Genomic DNA, 20,020 nt, shown 5'->3' with positions numbered 1-20,020 from the left:
TTGTCTTTTGGAACCAACAGCCCACATTTTGCACTTGTCTAACCCACGCTAACACGGTGGGGCTCTTTGCGTACGCCTACACTGCAATTCAACTCCCGTGGCTGGCATGGCTCAGCTGACGCGGGGCTGTGGGGTGTAAAATTGCTGTGTTGACATTTGGGCTTGGACTGCGGCCTGAGCTTTGGGATCCCGTGACAGAGGAGGATCCTGAGCCTGGGCCAACCACGGCCGTGCCCTGCCATACATCTTTTTTTCCAGTTCAGATTAACCCTTTCTCCCTCTGTAATGGCTAGACCATAGTTCACTTCTGCCTCTGAATTAATGGGCATGGCGCTTTAGCTGAAGCGTTAGAGACAATGATTTTAGATCCAGACATCCCACATCCTCTCCCTGCAGACAGTCCCCATGAGGATCAAACTATACTTGGCAATGGTGTCCCTAATCATAGCCCACCCTCTGCTCCACTATGTCCACGTAGTCCACCATGGCAATGTGGGCAGCCACAAACCAGGACACACATGGCTGAGGACTGGCAAAATGACTCAACACCCTGGAGGTCTTCATGCCTCGAATATAGTTGATAAGAAAGCTGTGGCGTGGCTTGCTCGGATGGCAGACGCCAAATTAACAAACTTTATTCTCAGACCCAGGAAAAGAACCCAGGAATCCTGAGACTCAGCATGCTAGTGCGAGTTTGCAAAGAGCTGTGTAAGACACTGGAAACATATGTGTCCTGTCTCTCTCTATGGCTTGATCCTCATGGAGCATAACAGCGTGCGTGCCCACCAAGTGGATAAGAATTATCCTGCGGGCCTAAAGCTCTGCGTTCGAATGCTGCTGCTCACCTATATATATAGGCTAGTGTGACGACCCGGCGACAATGGATAAAATTATTTCATATTGCAAAACATTGCACGGGGAGGCACATTTGGATGATGTGTTAATAGTAGTCTTATTGTTGTATTTTTAGTGTTTTATTTTGGGGAGCTGCCCCTTTAAAGACCAGGGTGGAGCACCAGTAATTATAGGGTTTGTCTGAAGGAGACGTGTGGGAAAATTTGCCTGTGTGTGCAGAGAGCGGCAGACCCTGCCTGTAAGCTCGAAAGAGGTCAGAGCTTGATTTAATAAACATACCTTTCCAGAGAGCAAGGCTCATTCTCCGGAGGGTATCACTGGTGAAGCGGGATGCCTCGGGACATTGCTGAGGGGCTGCAGAGCTTCACACCTGTATGAATTCAGTCTCGCTCACGGGGGCTTAAAAGTTGTTCCCAGCTACTGAATGTTTGCTGGCACATGTGATATGAGTTTGCTGGGTCTCAGTTCCCAGCTCACTACCATGCTTTGCGCTAATTGCCAGACTCAGTGGAGAGGCCAAGAACTACTCCTGTCAACAACAGAGAAAGTGCCCTTAAGGATCAGGGCTGAGCCATACTGACAGTGTGTGTGTGGGAACTGGGAAACCTGCCCTGTAGATGAACAGAGGCTCCCTATACAGGGGCTGCCAAGTGAATGCCTTTCACCAGCACTAAATCCATACCATTCAATGATTTGCATCAAGTGTCCGGCTGGAGCTGCATGAAGCTGGGCAGCTGAGAGCCTCTCTGCATGCTGTCCTTCATTCTGGTGCTGTAAAGACTTCGGGTCACTTTGCTTTCCTGGGTCCTGTCCAAGAAGTACAATTTCTGGGCTAAAAGGAAACCACAGTAAGTAGGTGGCACAGAACACGAGGTGATCAGTGGCCCGGAGAAGCTAGTGAGTCTCCAGCCCCCATCTCCCACATTTTCACCTATTCCATTGGAAAATCATTGGCACTTCTGGCTTGTTCACGCCCAGCCCACATTGACAGCGAGTGGGGAAGCTGCCCACGGTGAAAAAGATAAAATGGTCTGAAAATGAAAATGATTATTTGTGCCTTAGGCCCCCCAGTCCTGGAACAGAACCTCAATGTGCTAGGTGCTGTACAAACACAGAACAAAAATAGGTCCCTGCCCCAAGGAGCTGCCAATCTCAGGACATGGTGGAAGAAGGGACAGAAAGGACAACTGAAATGGAAGAAGAAATAGAAGCAGAAAAAGAATAAGAGGAAACACAGCTCTGAGGCTGGAAAATGTGGTTTCATTTCTTCTTAACCATTCAGTTTATTTTATGCCACTGGCAGCAAAGGGGGAGCAGAAAGGAAGAAAATGAAAGGGGAAGGAGGCAAATTGCTTATGCTGATTGTAGCATGGATTGTGGGAGGCAGGGGTTATCAGGCTAAGGGTAGCCTGGACGATAGGGCATCCCATTACTTTTCTGTACTGTTTTGAGCAAAAAGAGTGTCGTTTACTGAATCATATATAAATACAGTGGTGTTTGGAATAAGAGTAACTAGAGTCCAGGGGCAGGTTAGGAAAGAAAACACCGAAATGTAATAAGATCTGCACGCACAGGAGAAGAGGTTCTGAGCTTCCAGAGGTCTCTGCCTCCAACATCCTCCAGCAGGACTCTGAGGAACCAGCCAATAAGTTAGGAGCATCCTCAGGACAAGCTGTACCAGGCTCATCATTGACGGTATGAACTGATATTCTGCCCATAATACAGGACTGGAGTTGGGTCTGAACTGGTTCTCAGGCTTGGACCCCTCGCCGTGAAAGTTTCAGAAACCAGATATGGAACTCAGTTTGCCCCCTTCTCTTTATAATGGGGTGGATTATTCTAACCCTGGATCTGAGCACCCCTGCTATTTGGGGTGTCAACTCCCCCCTCCAGGCATGGACTGAATTTTGCTTTGTAAGGGGGCTGAGTCACACCCAAATCCCAACACCCAGGACCTTTGGCATGCCTGGAATCCAGCTCCGCGTTTTGCCTGGAGGACTCAGCTCTGCACCACAAACCAAAATGAAACCCCAGAAGCAAAACAGAAGCTGCAGAAAGGGGAAGCAAGTAGGATCCCTGGAGGCTGACGGGCACCTGCCAGAATCAGCAACACCCTGTGACTGATCCCTGCCATGCATTCCAGGTGCTCCTGTCCCCTCCATCCCAAGGCAGCTGTCCTCCCTCCCTTCCCAGAAGTCAGAGCTGTGGACTCCAGGGCAAGTTTCCCATGGTTCATAGCAATAAATTAGTGCTGAATTATTACCGCAAAGAGTGCAATCCATCCACTAATATTAATCACTTGTAAACAAACCCACACAGCCCCAAGCTTGGTATTATCATGGCAGGTGATAAAGAGCTGCACAGCGTGCACAAGCAGGGTCAGCCGGTCCAAGCCAGAGCAGCCCCATTTCCTCTTTCCCATCTTTTACACACACACCCGCCATGCCACAAAGACCCGCAACCTGCAGCTGTTTAGAAAGGCTCTACAATTCCACACCCTGCTGGGGAGATCTTGGAGGAAGCAAATGTTCCATCTACAGAACACATCTGAGATTACCCCCAAAGCTGGTGTCCAGCAAAGCACTCAGCAGCAGGATCGGCCATGGGCAGCTTTTACAGGGCTGTGCATCCTGTGTCCTGTGTGTTGTCCTCATTCAGATTGTTTCCCACCCATAACAAGGCCGAGGGATTGTGGCTTTGTGCGTGCGTGACCCCTGGACTAGTGGGTCTCTGGAAAGCCGCACAGGTAGCGTAGAGCTGAGGGTGCCACTGGAAAACTTTGCTTGCGGGCAGGTTATTTCCATACTTATCTGCTACAAGGTTCCTTACATCTTCCTCCAGGGTACGTAGGGCTGGTCATTGTTGGAGGCAGGATACCAGGCTAGGGGGCTCTTGGCTGGACCTGCACATGTGCCAAGTGTTAGCTCAGAGCCAGGCAGCCGTGCTCCTGGGCCACTAAACTGGTTGAGATTTTGGATCTGCATATGATGAGTCTTTAAAACGCCTACTCCATCTGCCAGAGCTCAGCCATCCGGCGGCTGGGCCTGGAGGCCACTTCCTGCCATGCCTGCTGGAGCCCGGACAAGCCCAGCAGGCACTGCAGCCAGGCACACAGCACGCAATGCGAAGGGGCAGAAATGACTGCGGATCCCTCGGCTGGAATCGATTACGTTTCACTTGCTGCTGCCGCTGCCGCTGCCTTAGACTGCAGCTGCGCCCTCAATTTTGCAAGGAGCCGACCCTGGCTCTCGGGTTCCACTTTTCGGGTCTGGAGCAAACCGGCTGGATTTTTTGCCGTGTCTAAACAAAGCGCGGGACCTCCTCTCTCAGCGTAGTGTCTGGCTTGGCCCCAGGAATGATGCCTAGACTAACCTCTGCTCTGGCAGACACACTGCTCAGTGCAATCCAGGGGATCCACGGTGCCCCATTCCCTACTGGGGGAGTTGCAGGGGCTTTACTGGATAGAGAGTGTCTCCTAGGGTTGCCAGTTTTGGTTGGATGTATTCCTGGAGGTTTCATCCCATGAAAATCTTTAATTAAAGATTAGTCTTTAATTCCTGGAAACTCCAGGACAATCCTGGAGGGCTGGCAACCCCAGTGCATCCAGTTCTGCTAGCTGTGGGTATCTCTACCCTGCACCACGTGTAGACGTATCTGAGCTAGCTCCAATAGCTATGGTGCCGCAACAGCACAGGCGGCAGCACGGGCTGGACAAACCTCCTGGGACACTGGGGAGATACCTGAGTGGCTGGCCAGTGCTGCTGAGGCTTCCCGGCTGTTGTCATTGGAGCTCAGGTCTGTCTCCACAGGCTGCAGTCACACCTCTAACTGGGGTGTAGACGTACCCTGCAGATGCTGTGGCTAAAAGATTTACAGACCGAGTGGGATCATGATTAAGATGGAGGCTTGGGAGCCAGGACTCCTGGATTCTATTTCCAGCTGGGTCACTGACCTTGGGCAAGCCGCCGCCCCTCTCTGAGCCCCCGGTTCTCCTCCCCCTCTCTGTGAGCTCTCCGGGGCAGGGACCATCTCTCACTGGGTCCGTACGGAGCCCGGTACAATGGGGCCCCAGTCGCGGTGGGGATCTTTAGGTGCTACCATCCCACGGATAATACTCGTCATGCTTTTCAGGAGGCAAGTTGCCCTCCCCGCTGCTGAAGGGAGGCGCTCGAACCGCATTGAGGCTGGAAAGGTTTTGGCCGTAGGTTCCTGTTTCCGAGGGCTCCGTGCGTGCATTAGTATCAAGCTGCCCTTTTAAAAGAATTATTAATGATATTTGCAGGAGAATAATCGGGCAGTTATTGCCTCTGTCTCTCAGAAGGCAATGAATCAATCCCCGGCTCTCACTTATCGGCTGGACTGGCAAGAAGTTTCTTGTGCTGCCTTTGGACATTGTGATTAGCTTCCTTAATTAATGGTGTTTAATGGTGAGAAATTGATGATGTCTGTGGGGCCCTTGATTTGAAATAAACAAGGTGCCAGGGTTTTTTCCCCAGGGAAGTTCAGAGCCTGTCAATTCCCGGGAACTTGGCAGGAAGTGTCAGCTCTCTGCCCTTTTCTCCCCATCCCTCTCTCTGCACTCTTTAACCCCATCCCTGCTCTCTCTCCCCCGACATCCTCCTTGCCCTCTCTACCCCTCTTTCTCTCCTCTCACTCGCAATTTGTCCCCTTCCCATTTCTCTGCCCACACCTGGGGCAATGTGAGCTTGGTGCCCTATTGCTCCCAAGAGTGGGCGGCACATATCAGAACAGCCGTGCTGGTCCCCTCCCCATCTTCCCGCCAGAGGCTCCCAGCACCTAGTGGCCGTGCTCTGTGGGTCACGCAGGCAGGGGACTGGGTGTGGCTAAGCGCCAAAGAGCTGGGCATGGACCGCACCAGAGTCCTTTCTTTAAAAGCCCCTCGAGCTCTCGTCCTGAGAGTGGTTTTTAAAGAACGCTAGTAAGTTAAACCCGACTTTGAAACCTTCCTGTACCGTGATGCCTACAGACCTCGGGCACCGGTTAGGCCAGCTAGAACTTCTGTTTTCCTGCTTAACTCCACTCATTTGCTTACCTTGTCCTCCAACGCTCCCCGCCCCATCTGTCTGTTTCGTGCCCACCTGTCATGTCCCGCCTGACACCTGGATTGCCGGCTGCCGCAGTCAGGGACCATCTTTATCGACTCCAAGGCCAGGAGGGACCATTGTGATCATCTAGGGGGGCTCCCTGCATAACACAGGCCATGGAATGTCCCCACGATAATCCCGAGAGCAGAGCCTTCAGAAAAACGGCCAATCCTGAGTTTAAAAACCCTCCCACCCTGCCCTGTCCTGTGGGCTGACCTGGTTTTTCCTTCACAAAGGGAGAAGGGGCCTTTTTTCCTTCTGATGTCCCTCCTTCATCGCACCACAAAACACTCCCCTGTGACACCCCCCCCTGCCAGCAGCCGAGTCTCAGATTTTCATCTGGAATAAATAATCCACCTGGGGCAGTGGGGAAGGAGGGAACATCTCTTCTCTTGGGGCCCAAATGCCTGAGCCGACGTGGCCTCCTTTCTCTGCCAACAACCACTACTGCCCTTCCCGCCCCACAGCCCGGGAGAATCTCCATTTACCATCAGGAGTGGGGGTGCACATCTCCCCTCCTCCACCGGAACAAACGTTTCGATTCCTTTAGCCCCAGGGACACTGAGATGCCCCCACAACGGCACCCCCTGCTGCTCCCTCGGTCTGGACAGGCTGTTTGTATCCCCTGGGCCAACTGGGGCTGGAGCCGATCCGGCCTGGGGCTGCTCCAGTCTCCCCTTGCTCTGCTCCCCTTGCTGCTGGGGGAGGATCTGGTACTTGACAGCAGGCAGGCTGCTGGTGTGCAGAAGCCACTGCCTATCACGCTACCATTGCTCCTAGTACTCCCCGGTCTGTCTGTATCCATTTGTTGCCTCTTGTCTTATACTTAGACCTCACGCCCCTGGAGGCAGGCTGCCTCTGTGCTCTGTGTTTGTGCAGCGACTAGCACAAGGGGGTCCTAGGCCATGACTGGGGGCCGGAAGTTCTATGAGCATACAAATAAGTAACAGATAATAATACTAATTAATATTTTTAAAATCTTACGGGCTGGATCCTCTGAGTTGCTGGTCACCTGCAGAGAGACAAGGGTGCTCAGCACCTCGCAAGACTGAATGGAACATCTGGACCCTATTGAAACAGACCCATGGTCCACCCAGCTTGATCTCCGCTCTCCTGCAGAAGCCAACCATGGGTGCACTTGAGGAAATTGTAAAACATTCCTTTCGCACTAGCAGGGGCAGCTCTGTAGAATGGGAGGGGGGACGACATTCCCTCCTGACCCTTTGGGGTGATCGTGCCCTGACACAATGAGGATTGGTGGCCCTGGCTAGTTTTACTCTCACTTATAACATCACTGTGATTATTCTCCACTGCGGTGTCTCAATCTCTTCTCCAGGCAGAGCCCCATCAGTATAGGGAATCTCAGTGCTCTCCGCCTAACAGACAGCCGGGGCTTCCTCTGTCCTTTCCACCCCTCTCATCCCTTTGAACATGGGAATAAGAAAGAAACCGCTTTCCCCTGCCAATCCTCACTTCAAAGCCCAACCTGTGGGAGTCCAGGACCTGGCACAATGCACTCCATTGTCCTTGTCTGCTGCTGAGAGGCAGCCAGAACACAAAGACAGGCTGGAGACACTGTCCAGTGCACCAGGAAACTGTAGCCCAGGTCAACAAAAGCATCTTCTCCCCCAGTGGGAGTCCGAGTGCTGGGGGGACCCTGGGTGACACTCAATATGATCTATTGTCTCGGAGGGTCCAGGTGTATGGAGGGAATTGTACAATGGGATCAAACAGCCTAATTCTGAAAGGGGGGGGCACCAAAAAAAAGCTGTCCTTCTTCAGATCTCTCCTTATCTCCCATGCTATCTCCTGGGCTTAGCCTGGGTGTACTTGCTTGCAATCACTTCGCAACAAGCCCAACAAGCCAATCAGACGCCAAGTGCAGCCCTCAGTCCCCTTGACTGAGGTGATTTATAAGTGACTCACTGGCTTATATCTGAGCACAGTCCTCTGCACACCTCTACCCCGGGAGCAACTCTCTGCCTGGGCTTTCCTGACACATTCGCAGCTCCCCGAGCAGAATTAGCCCTTTCTTCTCTCCAGCAAAGGTGGAGGTAAGCCCCCGCTCCCAACAATGGTGCTCTTTGTCTGGGTGGGCGTGTGGGATTCGCACAGCCACAGGGTGTGAATTTCAATATTTGGAGACCTGCTCGTTGAATGATTTTTTTTTTTTTCCCAAAGGGGATTTACAGCAGCTGATATACCTAGGAATTAGCGACAACAAAGATCAAGAGGCTTAATTTATGAAGAAAGGCTTTCAAAAGCCAAATATGGGAATTAATTATGAGGGGATCCAATCCTGCAGTCCTTACTCAGGACAAACGCCTGCTGAGATCAGTGGCGATTTCCCTGAGCATGGAGCGGTGCTAGGCATTGTAGAGCCGGTGGGTCTGGTCTGTAGTCAGCGCTGTGCCCTGTCGATGCATGCTTCTTTGCTGGCAAGTCCCTGCCCCAAGGAGCATGCAACCTAAATCAGAGGTTGTGATTGCCATCCCTCGGTTTGCAATGCTGAGTTGCGTAGCTTGGCTAAGGAATAAATAACAGGAGCGCGTGTAGGCGTGCAGGGGCTGGAGGGGGGGCATATAAAAGTCTGTCCCAGCCTAACGCACCAAGGAGGGGGGGAATTATTTAGGGTCAGATGAAATTAAAGAGAAGAAATTGCAGGCTAGAAATCAGGAGGTGCTTGTGTTAGACTGGGGGTTAGTGTCCAAAGGGAAACAGTGGAACTTCCATTGCTTGGGAGTTTTAAATCTAGACTGGACTGAGCCTCAGGATATGTCCGATAGGGAACTGTCCTGCCCTGCATGGGCTCTAAGTAGGCTTCCAATTCTGTATCCCATGATCAGTGGGACTGTGTTGTGGTGATACTGCCTCTGTGTGCCGCTAAAATCCATCCACGTCTGACGTGTGCATAGCTGAAAACCTTGGGACGGGTTCTCCCCTGGCACAGTCTCTGAAGAGGCTCTTCCATACGTTTTTATTTGCTGGTCGACAGAAAGTGCTTTCAATGGCTGGCTGATATGGGAGGGATGGGCTGCAGATGATTTTTGCCTAGGTTCAAAGCGTCGATGGAGAGAAATGCTGTCCTCTGCCCTGACTGTTGGGACGATGGACTAGATGACCCACAAGGTGTTTTTCCTTCTCATATCAGATTCCCCCCGGGGAAGGGGAAGGGGGCATGTGACTGTGTGCATTAGAGAGCTCTCAGCAGGCAGCTTGGATAAGAGCGATCTCTGGTGCTGCAGGAATGCTGCAGTCTGCAAACTTCCTAATTCCTGAGACTTTCCATTGCCCATGTACTCTTCAAAGGGCAACAGCAGTATCAGTGCTACAGAAACACATAGCCGGAGGGGATTATTCGGGGGCAGATTTTTCACCGTACCCTTCAATTCTTTTTAAGGCCATTTTCAGTCCTTTCCTATAGAGCAATGGAGATGCTGCATCCATAAGTAGCAGGGACAGGATAGGGAGCTGTGATGGAAAATTTTCCAAGAGCCAAATGCTTGTGCTATTGAAATCAATGGCAAGATTCCCATTGACTTCAGTGACATCTGGATTTGCTCCTAAGAGTGTTCCTTCAAACTGGGTGATTTTGTAGAATCTAGCAGTCACCTACTGGACGGCACTTGGGAAAAGAGAGACTATAAGAATCCCTTGGGGCATTTAAACCCTGTCTCCTATCAAGGGGCTGCTGACTTTGTTCCAGATCAGCTCTGACTGCACTAAGTCAAGGGGCTGGCCTGCCTACCGGAATCCAGGCGGGTGCTGGTGGTGGTTTTATTTTTGGTTGTCTAGGGGAATGAGTGTACAGGCTTCCCACTGGAGAAGGGTCAGCTTCACCAAATAGACTCCGTTACTGGCCCCCTGGCTGGCAGTCTCAGCAGAGAGGCTAAAGATTGTAGAGGACCTAGAGACAGCTCCTCTCAGAGCCCTAGAGATGCATCCAGAGGGCAGGACGGAGGCACAGCTTGGGGCAACGAGATGGAGAAAGCAGCACCGTGCTGTATCAATGTGGTGGGCATGGACAGAGGCTGTCAGGCTCCAGAGCTGTCACTCTGGCACCTTTCACCTGCACTGAGTTATTCTGATGCAATAAGTGTATTATTCTTCTGCACTGGAGCAGCGCTGCATTGCAGCCGGTGGAGCTGGTCATTTTTTTATTCCATGAGGCTGGTGCAGGGAGTGGGTGACCCACTCTCTGCCCTGATGTCTACTCCTGCTTAGCAAACAAGTGGCTCATAGCCTCCTAACCAAATCTCTTCCTCTGTAATGGGCCCACCCTCCTCCCTTTCTTCCCATAATTAAACGAGGGCTCGATGCAGCTAGAATACGAAGAGCTGGAACAGGGCCGAAAGCAAGTGGGTTAGTTAAGCAAACCAAAGAAAGACTGAGCTAAACTCTGGTCTCATTTATAAGACAGTCAGTCCAGAGTAACTCCACAGAGTCTAAAGGAGTTACTCCGCATTTACTCCAGAGGTCAGAATCTGGTCTGTTGAGTGTAAGGTTTTTTTTTTCATAAACCCCCTTTCAACGAGACGCTTTGGCTTCCTCTGCAGTAACTGGCAGATGTCTGCAGATCTTATTATGATGGTTACCAAGTGCAGAGCGAGTTTGGTCTGAAACTCCTGTGAAGTGGTACATCAAATATTGGCACCGGCCCAACAATATCAGCCAGAGGGCTGAGCTATTGCCCAGTCCCTGCTCAGGTTTGGCTCCCCCACACCCGCTCCGCTCCCACACTCCTTCAAAGGCCCATCTGCCCATGGACATCATCTTATTAACACTCCCAAATGTTTACACCAAGAGAAAACGTCCTTTCAAAACCCAGCTGCTGTGCGGCGAAGGGGCGAGATGATGGCCACGGGACTCTTTCCTTTGGGCGGTAGGGTGGGAATGTGACCAAACAGGGGCTGTGGAGGGGTGAGGTGGGGAATATGTCGTAGATGCCCCCACTCTGCCCCTGCAACCTGTGCTATCTATCTATCTAGCTCATCATATTCTGGTTTTCTACTGCCACCCATTGCCATAGGGTTTGAGCGTCCGTCACAGACAATCAAACCAGTGGACTTCAGGGAGTCTCTGGCAAGTCTTCCTTTTTGGGGTCAAACCTCTGCTTGGGATCAGGTTTTTTATTTTTAGCTAATCTGTCTTCACTCCTCATCCCCACCTCCCACCCCCAGGCTGTTTATCGCATTTATTATATGGCCAGATTTTCAACGCACACAGCCCCTAGGGCGACCAGGCAGCAAGTGTGAACATGAGGACTGGGAGGTGTGTATGGGGGTAATAGTTGCCTATATAAGATAAAACCCCTACTATTGGGATGGCTAGGCACCGTAGCAGCCCCCAGTCACGCGTGGCTCAGTTCTGGTCTGCATTTAAGAAGTTTTCCCAGCATAACTATCGCAGTTAGGGATGTGGATCTTTTTACCAATGTAGCTATGCCACAAGAGCCCAAGTGGAGGCTCAGTTTTACTAGTACAAAGTGCTGTATATTGGTCTGACTGAGTCTGCACCACCACATCGAAATAAGTTCTACTGTTATAAGCATTTTTATACTGGCAAAACTATGTCTGCACTTGGGGGGGTGGAGGCGGGGGTTGAGGTTCTGCTTTGACCATGCTGGCGTAATAAACGTAGCAAAACTTTTAAGTGCCTGAGCACGGAAAAAATCTCTGTATTTCAACAGGACTGGAGATTGACGCGGACAAACCTGTGGATTTTTAAATTAAAACATTTCCAACATTGGTGCTGGGGGGCTGGGGAAGGGGTTGTGGAAGGGGATACTGGAATACAAAGATGAGTGCTGTAGAAATAGAAGAAGACCGTTTTTTGAGGCAGGGACTGCCTTTTACTATATATACAGCGCCTAGCATCATGGGGCCCACATCCTGACTAAGTCCTCTAGATGGAACTAGAATACCAATAGTGAATACCAGCATTAGCAGGAAGGCGGAGTGAGTTTGATCAGCATTCATAGGGGTGAGCGAATTACAAGACATTATGAAACAACTTGCATCGGTTGACGACAGACACCTCTTTCTCCTGGATCCTGTGTGATCTGCTAACCAAAGGAGGGGCTAAGTGAAGTGAAGGGGAAATAAAGGATGAGTAGTGTGGGGTGTTGACAACTGTTTTTAATTACAAGCTGTCACTTTACGAGTAAGGGGTTTCCTGATCCTGGTTGCACACTTGGGGACTCTCTAGGCAACTGTGTCTAAGATATAAAGTAATGTTACTTGCAAGCTTTTAGGAAAAGTATCTATGGGGTTTTTTTTTAACTGTCTATGTGAATGCCAGGAATGTACCAGGTGGGTGTGAGGAGAGGCGAGATGATGTTTAATTTGGGCAAGAGAACTTGCCACTTTGGGAGTGTCATAGAAATACACTTAGCACTTGATCCTCCACCCTGTTGACTTCAGTGGACCTGCACCAATTTACACCCGTAGAGGACCTGGCCCTTAGTCATCTCAGAAAATTCCCTGCCCTTTTAGTGGTTTCTCTTTAATTTTCCACCTCCCAGAGGGAAAGCAGGAAGTGACCCAACAGGATTGGTTTGTTTAAAGTTTCTTCAGCACAGTCACATTCCCCGCTCCAGAGTCACAACCACAGGGGGCGAGAACACATCACAGGGCCCACAACCGCATGACAGAGGCAGCAAGGCTCGTCCATGCCCACAGCACCACTTGCAGCTGTGTTTGTACCCCTGCTTTCCGGGCCTCTAGAGGTATCCATCCCATAGTGAGCAGAAGTGCAAGGCGGGATGGAGAAGGGTCCAGTGAGCCGGTGCAGTTTCCCATCTGCACTGGAAACCACCATGGTTAGACAGCATTGGTTCAGGGGGACTAAACCAATAGACCTAATCATGGGTACTGCACCCAAACCTTCACACCTGCGATGGGTATTTTACGGGTACATGAGGTTTTGCAGACAATGCTAGGAGAGCCTGGAGCGTGCAATGGTTTCTTGCACTGCTACCTCGCCTAGTGTAGACCCAGAGGCAAAAGAGATTTTTAATGAAGCTTAATCTAAGGTTTGGAGCGACCAGACCCTGAACTTAGTGAGACCTTAAGGAATCAGGAAGAAAACCACGGGGGTGGGGAGCACAGCGTGTGTTAGAATTCAGACGTAAATGATTTGCATTTTCTCCCTAAACATAATGGGAGAAATGCCTCCCTTGTGGAGCTCCACTGAAGACCTTGCACTTACTCCAGGGTGAGTTTGGCCCTATGTTAAACAAAAAACAAGCCAACCGCTCACTGAGAAAGTCGATTTTCCACCCAGTTTCGCTACTTTTGATTCACGCTCCCTGGATCTGAAGTTTCCCTCTTGCTCCAACTCTGTCAGCACCCAATGGCTGTTTTGTGCTGTCGGAGCCTATCAACACCAAGCGGAAACTTCAATGTGACTTTCTCTCCCCAGACACAGCTATCAACAGTGCAGGGACAAGCGATAAGGGCTTGGCATTCGTGGCAGTGAGGCGGGTGCTAGGAGAAAAACCTGTACTTGGCACACCGTGGGAGGTTTGAAGCTGGCAGGACACGAGTTAACCAGTCAGGAGCTCACAGGGCACCACGTAACGTTGCCACTCAGCTGATACTTATGTGACCTTATGGGACAATTTATTTCGCCTGGTCTATCTCCTTACTGTCAGACAGTTCTGGCTCAGTGCTGTGTGCTCAGAATTCCATGCCATGGCTTACGGATTCAGAGCGTTCCTTTTCTTTGCAGTCTCTAGGCCCAGATAACCCTTAGCTCATCACTTGGTATCGAGGCCATATTTCCCCCGCGCACTCAGCACCACGCAGCTCCCACTGAGACACTGATGGGCTCAACACCAACGCCTTTCCACCGGGCACGCCCTTCGGAGAACCTGCCCACTTGTCCTGGTGCCTAAACGGAACCTGAGTTCTGTAGAAGATCTGGCCCTTTGTTAAAAAAGCTCTGGTTGGCTGCACGGCATTTTACGGGCTTTGTGCTCCCCTCTCCGTGGAAAACCTGCATTGTCTCTGCACTGCCTTAGTCGCAGTGTTAAACCAGATCTCCCACTCACTTCAGTGTTACTCCTTCAACACCAGGACAGCTGGCTTCCCCTTTTGTTCACGGCACAATCAGGTGACTCCTGCTCTTTAGTTCTGAAATCTCAAAGGTTTAGCCTTCTGTTTTATCTAGGGCAAGTCCATTGATAAGCCAACCCAAGAACTCAACTCTCTGAGATGCTGACATCAGCAGCCTGTTTGTTCAAGACGCAATTTGATCATGAGGATATTTCTCCCCCCACCCCCTCCACTCTTGCCTTGTGTATTATTTTTTCCACGTTTGCCCGCACTTTTGCTCAGCAGAAGGACTTCGTTAAAGAGCTGTGGTGTAGTCAGCAGACTCAGCCCCTCTGATGGCTTGGCAGGCCCGCTGCTAAGAGAGTGATGGGATTGAGAAATAAAGCCAGGGGAGATTTCACACACCTGAAACTTAGGCCTGGGTCACTGGTGTTTTGTGACCTTTTGCTGAGCCTCCATTTGGGTTTTAGGATGAGCCCTGGGGACTGAGACTCTGGCGTGAGCTCAGGTGCGGGGAGAACTGGCAATCTGGAGCAGACCTGGTGGGATGGGGCTTTCTGGAGTGAACCTAGGTGAACTGGGAATCTGGAGCAAGTCCAGCTGGGAGTGACTGGGAATCCTGAGTGAGCCTGGAGTGACTGGGCTTATAAAATGAGCTATGGGGAACTGGAGCAAGTCCAGAGGCATGGGGCAAGCCTGGGGCTGTGTTTAGGGTGAGCCTGAGCCATGTCTCAAATGATCCTGTCTTCATAATGGAAAAAACAAGACAGGGGACGCCGGTCAAAATGCCAGTGGCTGCAGAGTTCTGAACTCCGTGACCAGTGATGCAGGAAGAGAAGGTCTCTTTGCATCGTCGTAAACGGCTGCCCTCACTCCTTGCCGTGTTATACATGCCAGGCAGGGAATCCAACCCGGTGTCTGGGGGAAATGGGTCTTGGTCATACAGTATGTGGCACTCTTCTCTTTGAGTCAGCACACGCCCCCGCCCCAGCCCGGCCTCAGGGAGCAAACGCTGTTGGAGGTGCTGTCTGTTGGATGATGAGTGAAACCTCATTAGATCATTAGAGCTTCTGAGGCACATGTCACAGTGCGAGGATTGTTAACCTTGATTTCCCAGCCAAATTTCTATTAGCCTAAATCATACCGCTGACCTATATTCCCCCAGCCATTTCAGCTGTATGCATTAGCCTGCACTTCCTGCCCTGAACGTCTGGGCTATGTTGCTGCGCATTGTTCAGAACTTCCAGACTACACCCCAGAGATGGCTGCCTTTCAGCTGACAGTGACATCATTCCTCTGGGCACAGACTTATGGGTGAAATCCTGGCTCGAACAGGACCAGGATTTCACCTGGCATGTTTAGGACCTGATCATGAGGAGTGCAAAGACTGAGAGGCGAAGGCTATAGGAGCCGAGTGTGCTTGGCACCTCTCAGGCTCAGTCCTCTGGGGTGTAACGCACGTGGGGTGATATTTTCAGTCTTGACTAGGCACATGGCCAGGTGTGTGGAAGGCGCATTTTCCCAAGGAAGTTGCCCTGTTGCTGACAGCAGGTGTCAGCCCCGGGTCTCCATTAACATCCTTCTCTATTGGAATGGAAAACGCTTTGGGAGCCAGTATAGATGGGAGCAAATCACTGTCGATACTCATTGCAGGCGATCTGCTAGGCTCCTGGTTTTACCAGGTGCTTGGTCCACCACAGTCAGTATGGGCAGGGCCAAAAACTAAAGAGTTAAACCAGGAGTTCCCAACCTGTGGCCTGCAGCTCCCCTCCCGCTGGCTGCAGAAGGGAGCCCTCTGCCTAAGCACCCAGGTGGCGCGCATTTCTGCAGGGCTAAAAGCCTGGTGCAGGCTTCTTTCTGCAGCCAGGAGAATGGGAGATCAGCGCTCCCCTGCCCCTGGCTGTAGCAGGGAGCATGGTGAAGCGTTCCGCCTGGGTCCCTAGGTGCTGAGGTCCCTGCTGGAGCCAGATGGAGGGGAGCACTGATCTCCTGTCCCCCTGGCTGCAGAAGGGAGCCACTGCCGAGGGAGCCAGGTGGAGCGCACAGGGCTACAGGACAGGTGCGGTTTCCCTGCTGCAGTCAGGGAGACGGGAGATCAGCAAGGAGGCAGCCGCCTCGCTGAACTCCTTCTGTGTGGCTGCGGTGGGGGTGGAGGGAGGGAGGCTGCTGGCGGAGACTGGTGGCCCTTCAGGGTTGTAAAAATGATATGTGTGGCCCTCGAGCCAAAAAGGGTTGGGAACCACTGAGGTAAACTATTGCAAAAACCCCAACTGCCTTCAATGATCTTCCTCCCCAGGGTGAAATGTCTCATAAAAGTAGGGATGCCTGGAAGCTGCTCTCTGAGATTATCTAGTCCCATATGCGCCTGCAGCTCTGTTATTATGAGCGTGAACCTCTGTCTTTGGAGAAAGCCTGGAGGAAAAGCCCAGTTTAGGAGGCGAGGACAGCAGACTCCTGTATGAGCATGTGACTCCCATGTACAAAGCTATAGCCTGCAGACATGCTACCGCAGGCGAAGATCTCATCAGCTCTCCGGCTTGATCTTGAGGACCTCGAAGGGTATATCTACCCTGCAATCAGAGATGCGATTGCGGCACATGCAGACATACCTGAGTGTCAAGATCGCAACAAGGACAGTCAGGCCAAGGGTCAGAGTAGATCAAACCTGAGGCTGGGAGTAGCAAAGACATTTCATAGTCAGGATCTCAGCCAGAGCAGATACCAAGGCTCAGAATCCAAGCCAGCTTTCAGGGTCTGGGGCAGAAGGCAAAGATAAAATCAAGCCAAGAGTTGCCCAGCGGATAAGGAAGGCTATGGCATCCCCAGAAGACCCACACTACTGCCTGGAATGCCCTTTGGCTTTATATAGGGTGGGGAGCCTGTGGTCCACAGCAGGTCACGGGCAGCGGATTGCCAACTAGCTATAGCTGCTGCTGCTGGGTGGCAGCCTGGCATGGTCAGCTGCCTAGCAATTCTGCAGAGCCTGCAGGCTCATACATTGAGCTAACTTTAGCCTAGCTAGCTTGGGTACCCCGAGAGGGAAAGCCCTCCCATCTTGGGCTGTGTTGCCGGGAAGCCTGCCTCTGTACGAGAGCCTCGAGCTGACGTTACCAAGGCTTCGCTGCTATCGTTATTCCGGGTAGCTAGATCAAAGTTATCTCGGGTACGTCACCTCTCTGATTGCGGTGTAGACACACACTACAGGAGAACCGCTCTTTCCCCCTGAGTCACTACCGACGCAATGCCCTGGCAGGGAGCTCTGCTGTTGGAGGTTCCACCTTCCGAACGATGGAAGACCATGGTCCTAGCCTCATGTAGGCCATGTCTACGTGAGACACATCGGCTGGTAGTAACGGCAGGTGGGATGTGATTTCTTTTATGACATTTCGATACCAGCAGAAGCCCTGGTGTAGATCCAGTTATGCTGGCAAAAGAAAAGGTCCTTTTGCTAGGATAGCTGATTTCATTTGACGCAACTGGTATAAGCTACCCAGGCAGAAGAGCTCTTTTGCTGGTATAAACTGTGTCTACCCCGGGAAGATTTGCCAGTATAGCCATACTGGGACAGCCGTACCAGCAAACCCTTTCTAGTGTAGACATGGCCCTTGTCACTAAAACTCCCTTGGTGCTGTTCACAAGAGACAGGGTGTTGCTGCTTGTGGTGAGTCCACATTTTTGGGTGATAATTAACACCCTAAAATCACCCCATGTCTTCAGCAGAAAATACACCGAAACTACAAAATAGCCAGATTCATCCACTGCCTTCGCTGGGGCCACACCAGGGATGAACTGGGCCCAAAATGTTTAACACCAGCTGCATCACAGCCAGTCCCAGGGTATGTCTACACTGCGATTCAAGGTGTGACTGCAGCTCTGTGGGCATACCAATGCTCGCTGTAACTGCGCTGGCATGGCTAACATTAGTGGTGTGGATGTGGTGGCATGAGATTCAGAGCAGGCTAGCAACAGGAGTGCGTACCCAGGTTCCCTGACATATTTGGACAGCTCACGTCAAAGCCGGTGGTGCCATGTCTACACAGCTAGTTTAAGTCATGCTAGAGCAGGTCTGTGTAAGTGAGCTGCAACAACGCCTCGGATTGCAATATACTCTATGCAGCCAGAACGTAGCTTTTCCTCTGGAAACCTTTATTCCTTTTCTCTGACCACCTTCTTCCCTCAGGCTTTCTCGGAGGATGGGCTCAATGTCATTTAGGCCTGGTCTACACAGATTGCCCGCATGACCCTATTTTCCGATGTTTTGCTTTCTGCAACCCCACACAGCATGGAAGATGCCATCCTCCAGGCAGTGTGACCTTGCATGCGCCAGGCTTGTGAGGTTATGCTGTTCAGAGCAAAATGGTCTCCTCCGCAGACTTAGGATCGCTGTGACTGCATCCGTGGATTGCATGATCCCACTTGGTGTCACGCCCCATCACATGAGAACCCCTGAGCTATTTCTATTATTGCATTATTCTGGGATTAAATGATTTTTATTCTGGAACAGAGTGTTCTTATAGGGAGCTATTCTGGAATGGTTTATTCCACTATAGATATTCCATTCAATTTCCCCATGCAGACAAGGCCTTAATCCTAGTTTATACTGGAAGCTCTTGGATATTCCTGGGCCTAGTAGAAAACAATTTAGAGACGAATATAAGGAGAATTTGTTATTCAAGTACTCACAGGATTTTGGATGTAAAATGGCACCTGGTTCTAAACTAAAATGCAGCCCACGCAATACCCCAAACCATTTTGGATTCACCTGTCACACAGCGGGGTCAACTCCAGAGTCTATTATTTGATTTCCTCTAAAATTCAGAGTTCTGGTAAAATGGGATCGAGATAAAAATCTGCTCTGGTTTTGGTTCTGTAAGGCCAAAATATCCACCAAAAAGGTTTTGCACAATCAAAACTTGGCCCTGTTGTGTCCAGATTCTTGAAACAATGGTCCAGGTGCAAATCTGGGTAGCTCCATTGATGTCAATGGAGCTATAGCCAAGGTTCTGCCCAATTCACACCTTTCACAATGTGCATTTCATTGCTCAATAACTTCTATTCTCTGAAATTCCAGCTTCTTTCCCCTCCTCAGTTTGTGTGTTCGGCAATGACATACTTAAATGCCAGACAAAAATAATTATCCACATTCTTGTTTCCAGCGTATGCATTTCCCCTCCCCACCATTAGACTCATTAGTTCATAGTGGGTCGCCCCTCTCCTCTGATGGCTTTGTTTATACTAAAGTGAGCCATGGGGAGTTGACTATCTTCCCCTGGTGTCACCTAGATATTGCATAGGACTGGTCAAACAGGACTTTTCAGCATCATTATCATCCAAATAGGTCAGCAACTGTTAGATCTCCGTGAGAAAGAAAATTGTTCCCAGCTTCTGGCAGGAATCAAATATTAGTGCACAGCTCTGAGCAGGACAGAGTAGTAACTCGAAATGCAGATATGAAATATTAAGGATGTTATGTGTAGGTGAATTAAGGCGGCTCTGTAGCTGGAACCTCTTGAAGGGAAGCTATTCTGAACCCATAATGCTCATATTTCCCACTGCACCGTGCTTCACAGACATGCTAATTAACCCTCCCAACAGGACTATGACGTACCACTAACCCCATTTTATGCCTGGTGACACCGAGGCACTGAAAGATCAGGTGACTTTCCCAAGCCCAAACAGCAAGTCATTGGCAGAGCCAAGATTAGAAGTGTACTTCCTGACATCTAGTCCTGTGCACATTCCTCTAGACCACATTGCCTCACTTATGAGTTTCATTATAAAACAGGTGACAAAAATCCATTTTGTCCAAGAGGTGGTGACCCATCCTGGGAAGAGACAATCCCTTGCCACAGATGCCTGCTTGTGCTTAGGAGCTTAGGAGACAGAATATTCCAGAGGAAATCCTAAATGCCTGGTTTAAGGAGGCTCGACCAAGTCTCTCTGCTTCTTCTCATGTAACTTGGCTTGGTGGCCATCACTGCTCACTCTGATTTCTTTCTTTCT

Source organism: Emydura macquarii, unplaced genomic scaffold (genome assembly GCF_026122565.2).
Source record: "Emydura macquarii macquarii isolate MOO-44397 ecotype Brisbane River unplaced genomic scaffold, CSIRO-AGI_Emac_v2 contig_3220, whole genome shotgun sequence".
Classification (NCBI taxonomy): domain Eukaryota; kingdom Metazoa; phylum Chordata; order Testudines; family Chelidae; genus Emydura; species Emydura macquarii.
Note: the sequence above shows the minus strand (reverse complement) of the source record.